Source organism: Ursus maritimus, unplaced genomic scaffold (assembly GCF_017311325.1).
Source record: "Ursus maritimus isolate PB19 unplaced genomic scaffold, ASM1731132v1 scaffold_2, whole genome shotgun sequence".
Taxonomy (NCBI): Eukaryota; Metazoa; Chordata; class Mammalia; order Carnivora; family Ursidae; genus Ursus; species Ursus maritimus.
In genome coordinates this window covers 45,649,279-45,656,218 of record NW_024424452.1, presented here as the reverse complement: position 1 = coordinate 45,656,218, position 6,940 = coordinate 45,649,279, and the positions used below count along the sequence as shown (strand labels likewise).

Genomic DNA, 6,940 nt, shown 5'->3' with positions numbered 1-6,940 from the left:
GAGTGGGCAGAACAGGTGACTGCGATCAACGTTTGTGGTATAATGAAAGACAGGAAGAAAAGGGTCACTCTTGGGAGACCTGAAGACACTATTTGAGGAGGAGGAGTTGGAAGGGTTCTTGGAGAAATGGTGCTGTCTCTGTCAAGTGATCATTCAGCCTTTAAGAGGACAGCGGCAGTTGTGTTTGACAAGCAGTTTCTCACAATAAGTCTGAAATCTACTCTCAGAAGCTTCCACTTACTATTCTCTAAAGTGGTGCTTTTCAAACCTTAAGGTCCATATGACTCACCAGGGATCTTACTAGTTACAGGCTGGGGAGGTGGGGGTGGGGCACAGTTGCATTTCCAACAAGGTTCCAGGTGACGCTGACGCTACTGGTCCACGGACCACACTTTTGAGTAGCAAGGCTCTGAGCCAGAGCACATGTATCCAAAAGGTATTTGGAAACCTTAACTGTCTGAACTAATGATCTCTAAAGGTTGTTTTTTTTTTTTAATGCTAGTATTCTATGATTCCTACCAAGTGTAATGTCAATATCCTGGTTACATAAAAACTGAGACAGGATATTTATCAACAGCTACCTTTGATGGCCAAAAATCAAACTCTAATATGATAAAAATGATTAAAACAGTATCCAGAGCTCAAAATCCAGAAGGGAGGGCAATCTGAAGAGTTATTGGCTTGTTTCCAAGCATAATAATTTCCTGCTGTCAGCAGGTGACAATATTTCCTCCGGGTCCAAGGGACTGCAAAATGCAGCAAAGGTTCTCCACCTTGGCTGTGCAACGGGACCACTTGGGATGCTGACAAAATACTAGTATCTGGATCCCACCCCCAGAAATTCTGATTCCACTGGTCTGGTGTGCAGCCTGGACACTGTGATTTTTAAATGCTCCCCAGGTGATTCTAAGGTACTAGAGTAAGATGCAGCAGACCCAGGGGCGCCTGGGTGGCTCAGTCGTTAAGCGTCTGCCTTCAGCTCAGGGCGTGATCCCGGCGTTCTGGGTTCGAGTCCCACATCGGGCTCCTCGGCTGGGAGCCTGCTTCTTCCTCTCCCTCTCCCTCTCCCCTGCTGTGTTTCCTCTCTCGCTGGCTGTCTGTCACATAAATAAATAAATAAAATCTTTAAAAAAAAAAAAAAAAGATGCAGCAGACCCAGAGGAACCAAGAGGCAAAGAGGGGTAAGTGGTAAATGTTGGCCATCCCATCATCAGATGCATCACATAATCTCCACCCCATTTCATCGTCCCTTCCAGCCCATTACCAACAGGTTACAGGTTGTTATACAGAATTCTCAGGCATGACACCAAAAACAGCCAGCAAAGAAAACATTTCAATCAATTGGACTTCATCAAAATTTTAAAAACTTTTGTTCCGTGTGAAGCCAGTTTGAAGTGAATAAAAAGACAAGCTATGGACCGGGAGAAAACATTCGCAAGTTACACATCTGACAAAAGACAACCAGAATATCTAAGGAACACTCAAAACTCATTAAAAAAATTTTTCAAGTAAAAATTGGGCAAGGGACAAAAGGAACTTATCAGAGGACACAGGAAGGCAAAGACGTACATGAAAAGAAGCCAACAAGATTTGGTGGTCGGGCCAGAGTTTGTGTGTGACAGGAGGAACCGTAACTACGGTGACACCTGCCTAGGAAAGGAGGGCATACAATTATTTTTGTTCACTGGAACTTCTGAAGTCTGCATCTTGCGTGTCAGGGTCTACTGAGACGTGTCCAGACCTCATCACCGCTCCCTGAGACAACAGCATAGTCCCCCAGGGCAGGAATAATAGCTTCCCATGATAAGATGCTCAACATCATTAGCCATTAGGGAAATGCAAATGAGACCACAATGAGATCCCGCTCCGCACTAATTAGAATAGCTAACGTAAGAAAGTGCTACTACCACCAAGCCCTAGCGGGGATGAACACAACTGGGCCTCTTCTGCGCTGCTGATGGAAATGTCGAATAACACGCCCATTCTGGAAAACTGTTGCGGAGTTTCTCATGAAGTTAAACATACACTCACCATATGGCCAGCAATACCTCAGCTAAGGATTTACCCTAGAAAAATAAAAACTTACGTTCCCGCAAAAACTCGCACATGAAACGCTAGCAGCTCTATTTACAACCACCAAAGTAAGAACCCAAATATTCTTCCAACAGGTAAATAAACTGTGGTATATCTATATCTATATAATGGAATACTACTCAGAAGTCATAAGGTAAATCATGTAGTTCAAGTGTGATGTCTATCATTGTTATTAAAAAAAAATCACAGGCGGGAATGCAAGCTGGTGCAGCCACTCTGGGAAACAGGATGGAGTTCCTCAAAAAGTTAAAAGTAGAGCTACCCTACGACTCAGCAGTTATGGTCCTAGGACTTTACTCAAAGAATACAAAAATACTATTTCAAAGAGATACATACACCCCGATACTCACAGCAGCATCCACAACAGCCAGATCATGGCAATAGCCCAAGTGTCCATCGACTGACGAATGGATAAAGAAGATGTGGTGTGTGTATATATACACAATGGAATATCACTCAGCCATCAAAAAGAATGAAATCTTGCCATTTGCAGTGACATGGATGGAGCTAAAGGGTATTATGCTAACTGAAATAAGTCAGGGAGAGAAAGACAAATATCATATGTGGAATTTAAGAAACAAAACAAAGAAGCAAAGGAGGGGAAAAAAAAGAAAAGACACGAACCTAGAAACAGACTCTTAACTCTAGAGAACACACAGCTGGTCACCAGACGGGACGTGGGGGGGATGGGGAAACAGGTGATGGGGATTAAGGAGGGCGCTCGTGATGAGCTCCAGGTGATGCACGGACGTGCTGAATCACTATACGGTACACCTGAAAATACTACTACTGTGTTTACTGAATTTAAAAACTTAAAAAAAAAATCTCAGGTAAATTGGTTGGAAGTTTAAAAAAAAAACCTAACAAATGAAAATGAACTACTGATTCAGACAAAACCTGGAGGCACCTCAAAGACATCATGCTTTGAATGAAAAAGGCAGTCTCAAGGGTTACATCATGTACAAGTCCAGTTATAGGGACAGTCTCAAAAAAGGCAAAACTGGTGACAGAAAACAAACGAGTAGTGGCCAGGGGTTAAGGGCTGGGGAGAGGGTACGGCCACAAAGGGACAGCACCAGGGAGAGGAGGAGGTGATGGAGACAGTTCTGCACCCTGATTGTGGTCGTGGCTGCAAGAGTCTATAGGCTAAAATTCATAAAACTTTACCGTAAAATCGATTTTACCCTGTTAATTTTAAAAATAAATTAAAAATTTTTTTAAATAGTTTTTATTTTAAATTTAAATTTTAAATTAATTTAAAAAATAAAATGGAAACCAAAATGCTGCGGGCTGGATGAAACATCAGGATGGGGGGACGCAAACTAGAGTGAGAGTTCCAGACCCTCTCCCTCCCAGGTCAAGGGCAAGGGCTCCCGCAGTGCCCTACAGTGCAGGCCGGGAGAACCTCACACTGGCCTGAGGAGATGCAGGAAGAAGACTTCCCAGCCACAGGGTTCCCCCCACTCCCGGCTCACGCAGGGCCTGTCCAGACACCAGCCGGATCACTGGCCTGGGGCGATGGACACCCTCAAGGTCACCCCACTGCTCTGCATCCAAGCCTGGTCAACTCTGTCTGGTAACCCGGCGCCTTCAGGAGGCCATTTCTTCAGGCCCTGGGGGTGGACACCCCTTCCCTTTGGGAACTGTAGTCAAGACCGGATGTGTCTCTCCAGGCCCCGGCCTTCAGGGCTGAACTTCAACACTCCAACCGGCAGAAATCATTTTCCGGCATTTCCTAGGCGCAGAGTGACACCGAGCCCACCACCCTGTTGGTTCCTGAACACCTGCCTTGTCACGGAATCCACACCAAGCAAAGGCTCACAGACGGACAAGAGGATCAGCTAAACAAGGAAGGCCGAGGGCCGGTGGAAGTCATGTGGCTATCAGCAAGCAGTGTGAGAAGAAGGCGGAAATCCAGCCTATTGGTTTCTCCTCACACCTACCCTCCCTCCCTAAGACCTTCATTTATCTTGCCGCCTCCCTGGGTTGGCTTCTCCTTCTCAGGCATCAGCTGTCTGTCCCCACCCAGAATCCTTTGCAGACGCAGGAGATGTAGGAGGGTGGCAGCATCTCCAGCTTGGGCCAGCCACGCGTCTCCTGTTCTCCAAGCTGGAGAGGGTTTGCAGAGGAAACCAAGAAGGTCCTCGGTAGGAGAGGAAAGTGCGAGCTGGCTGGTTGTCACTGACCTGAATGCTAAGCTCGTGCCCTTGGAACCTGGCTGCACACCAGGCTGAGCTGCTCTCAGAGCCGCCCCCTCCCCCACTCCACGTTCGCATCATTACTGCCCAGAGAGGTTCGTTCTAACTCAGCTACTCAAGTCTTTCACTACAGCCTTTTGGAAGTCTCAGAGTACTTTCCAATCATCCCACTTCGCCTTGGCCAGCGCTCACCAGCTTGGCCTCTTGTCTTTTCTGTTTCTCCCCCTTAACTCCTGGGGTATCCTAACGATGATGCTACAGGGTGAGAGGGGCACGAAAATCGCACCTCGCCACGATCCTAATCTTCTTGAAACACTGTGTATAATAGGTTCCGACCGAAACTTTCTGTAACAACGCACGGCCTAAACAAGAAACTCAAAACCCGATGTTCAACATTTTCTGCCAACTGACCCAAAGTGGCCAGTTTGCCTTCTCCTACCAAATGGCTCCCTGACACATGTGATGTCTAAGCTTGATTCTTCAGAGCCCTAGATTTGGGAGAGAGCCTCAAAGACCCCTCCTCAGGGCTGAGAAACCACACAGAAATGCGCGCCCCTCCCCCCACCTGCTGCCTACAGCTCTCATGTTTAGTATGTTGGGTTCCACGTAACACTCTGTTTGACAAATGAGGTCTTAACCTTTTCTCTTTTTTTAAGATTTCATTTATTTTGGAGAGTGAGCGAGAGCACGAGCTGGGGGTGGGGTTGGGGATCCAATGCCAGTCTCGATCCCAGGACCCTGGGATCACAATACCTTGAATTTTTCTTTTAAAAAGACAAGACCTTAGGGCACCTGGGTGGCTCAGTTAAGCATCTGCCTTCAGTTCAGGTCATGATCTCAGGGTCCTGGGATCGAGCCCCACATTGGGCTCCCTGCTCAGAGGGGAGCCTGCTTCCCCCTCTCCCTTTGCCCCTCCCTCCTGCTCCTGCTCTAGCTCTCAAATTTAAAAAAAGGGGGGGGGGAAGTCACTGACCTACATGAAGTTTTATGTTGCAACAGTTCCAATGTGCTGTGGTTTATTCGCTGTCTATTCTGAGGATAACGGGGATTTTTTGGGGTCTGCACCATCACTTACATAAGTACTACCTTAAAACTCCCTCAGTCCCTTTATCTATCCAAAGTATTCTCTTAAGGTCTCCTTCAAATAGCACTTCCTGAACACCCGCCCTGACTACTGTACCCTGAAGGAATTTCTTCCATACTGCTGTGGCAATTAGCCCTCACGGGGCTGGTTTTATAACAATGCTATATATAAAATGCATCTAACACTCTTAACTTGGAACATGTCCTTTCTCATCTTCTCTCCCGGACGAAGTTCTTTGAAGGCAGGTGCTATGTAGGTTCAGCTTTATAGCCAATGTAGCATCTATTATAGGATTTTTAGCCAAATGGAAGGACTTGTTCTGACAACGTAGAAAGCGCACTCTGCCCGCAGCACGGAGACTCTGGGGGCCGGGCAGGAAGCAAGGAACGCTCCAAGGAGGTGAGAAAGTGTACAAGTCGCTCTCACCCCAGGTTTGGACACACTACCCAGCCCTACAGGCAGACAGACCCCATGCCGGAGGAATACCGCCAGGGTCAGGCTCTTGGCTAGCTGCCATTTAATTCTGGAGAAAGACAGTCTTCGCAATACGGCCAAGTTCTCCTTCCATTTATTTTTCCTTTTTCAGTATGTGGTTATTCTAATGGCTCTCAAAAGGGGAATCACAGCACCATGAACCTGAGCACCTAGGTTCATGCCCCTCAGACTCCGAGCCCAACGCTTGGAAAAGTTACTTGAGTTCAGGAAACACACACAGCCGCTGCCTGTTTGACCTACTTCTCTGTTCCTAAGAGCTTAACAACTTTTAGGAAATCAGGCTACTGACTGGACCACAGGTAAATCGCATGCTTTCCTACTTTTTCAAAGGAAAATTGAAAAAGGAGAAAGAACGGTAGCGACAGAGCCCCTTAGAAAATTATCCCTAACAGTCACCTGGTTCGTAGCAATCACCACATTGTGAGTCCAAATCAAAGGCTCTTCCATGACTAAGTTCCAAAATAATGTGTCATCTTAACAATTTATTGGCTTGGAATAATTGTGCCAAAAAAGAGAACTATTATTCTCCAGGCTAAAACGAGCCGAGTTCCTTTTCTTTCTTTCCATCCCTTTTCCGATCAGGACGATACTCAGTTGTAACCAATTACTTTCAGATCACCACTCAAAAATGAACAGATTTAAAAAAAAAAAATTGAATGTGTTTATCCGTTGCAGTTCCCAAAATATCAGCCATGATCTTTTTCTTCAAATGTCTCAAATTATTTTCAAAAGGTATACATTTTTGTCCCTCATTTCATATCTCTGTATCTTTCCAGTCCCCCTCCAGTCACTACAAAGATAAAAGGAAATCCAATTTTAAAAAGCAGGAACATTATATTTGATACTGAATAATTAAGATACCCAAGGATCTGTAAAAAGGGGTATTTTACCATGAGAAACTGGCTACAAGGTGACTGGCTGTTCCCAAATTCAACAGGCTTAAAGGACAGAGCAGGGGTTTTCCCAGGTGACAGACTATGGCCTCTTCTAAGGTGGAGAGGGGCAGCCCTGCGGTGGGGCTGCATTTGGACGTGAACTTGATCCTGGAGGTGCCTTGGTTCACCTGGGT

General features: G+C 46.0%; 1 protein-coding gene across 2 annotated transcripts in view; it reads right to left on the bottom strand.

Moving 5' to 3' along the window:
- The window catches only part of LOC103658289 (carboxyl-terminal PDZ ligand of neuronal nitric oxide synthase protein), a 267,594-nt gene that overhangs the window by 90,911 nt on the left and 169,743 nt on the right, over positions 1-6,940 (bottom strand). The gene's annotated exons all lie outside the window — the stretch shown is intronic.